General features: G+C 44.8%; 1 non-coding gene across 1 annotated transcript; it reads right to left on the bottom strand.

The window, feature by feature from the left end:
* On the bottom strand, positions 1–93 carry trnar-ucu (transfer RNA arginine (anticodon UCU)). The gene is made up of 2 exons: positions 57–93; positions 1–36 (listed from the first exon to the last, which is right to left on the bottom strand). It is a non-coding gene; the product is annotated as a tRNA-Arg (tRNA).
* Positions 94–1,309: the final 1,216 nt, after the last annotated feature.

Here is a 1,309-nt window from a genome sequence, read left to right as displayed (position 1 = left end):
TGACTCTGGGGGGACTCGAACCCACAACCTTTGAATGACTTCATTCTATCAAGGCCTAGAAGTCCAACGCGCTCTCCATTGCGCCACAGAGCCAGCTGTGTGAAAAAGTGTTTGCCCCCTTCCTGATTTCTTATTTTTTTGCATGTTTGTCACACTGAAAGTTTCAGATCATCAAACAAATTGAAATATTAGACAAAGATAACACAAGTAAACACAAAATGCAGTTTTTAAATGAAGGTTTTTATTATTAAGGGAAAAAAAAATCCAAACCTACATGGCCCTGTGTGAAAAAGTGATTGAGATTTATCAGTCTGGAAAAGTTTATAAAGCCATTTCTAAAGACCAAAATTACCCCAAGAGCACAGTGACGACTCATCCAAGAGGTCACAAAAAACCCCACAACAACATCCAAAGAACTGCAGGCTTCACTTGCCTCAGTTAAGATCATTGTTCATGACTCCACCATAAGAAAGAGACTGGGCAAAAATGGCCTGCATGGCAGAATTCCAAGACGAAAACCACTGATGAGCCAGAAAACATCTTGATGACCCCCAAGACTTTTGGGAAAATACTCTGTGGACTGACGAGACAAAAGTTGAACTTTTTGGAAGGTGTGTCCCATTACATCTGGCGTAAAAGTAACACAGCATTTCAGAAAAGGAACATCATACCAACAGTAAAATATGGTGGTGGTAGTGTGATGGTCTGGGGCTGTTTTGCTGCTTCAGGACCTGGAAGACTTGCTGTGGTAAATGGAACCATGAATTCTGCTGTCTACCAAGAAATCCTGAAGGAGAATGTCCAGCCATCTGTTCGTGACCTCAAGCTGAAGTGCACTTGGGTTCTGCAGCAGGACAATGATCCAAAGTGGGCAAATTCTATGCCCGCTTTGATGCTCTGAACACGGGCAATGCTGAGAAGACCCCAAGTGTGCAGGGCGAGTTTGTTCTGAAACTCTCAGAGCAGGACGTGCAGAAGACTCTGAGCAGGGTGAAAATCCGTAAGGCTGCAGGGCCTGATGGGATACCACCTCACGTCCTGAGGACATGTGCAGCCCAGCTGACCACAGTGTTTACGGACATCTTTAACTCCTCCCTGTCACAGTCCATGGTCCCCATCTGCTTTAAAAAACACACTATTGTTCCAACCCCCAAAAAGACTAAAGTGACATGCCTGAATGATTACTGCCCAGTAGCATTAACATCTGTGGTGATGAAATCCCTGGAGAACCTGGTGTTGACACACATCAACTCCTCCATCACAGAGTCCCTGGACCCCTTGCAGTTCGCCTACCAGAACAACAGATCAG

The sequence above is a fragment of the Lepisosteus platostomus genome, chromosome 5 (assembly GCF_059453375.1).
Source record: "Lepisosteus platostomus isolate fLepPlt1 chromosome 5, fLepPlt1.hap1, whole genome shotgun sequence".
In the NCBI taxonomy this organism is placed as follows: domain Eukaryota; kingdom Metazoa; phylum Chordata; class Actinopteri; order Semionotiformes; family Lepisosteidae; genus Lepisosteus; species Lepisosteus platostomus.
The sequence above is the reverse complement of the archived record's forward strand: the minus strand, read 5'-3'. Positions and strand labels throughout refer to the sequence as shown.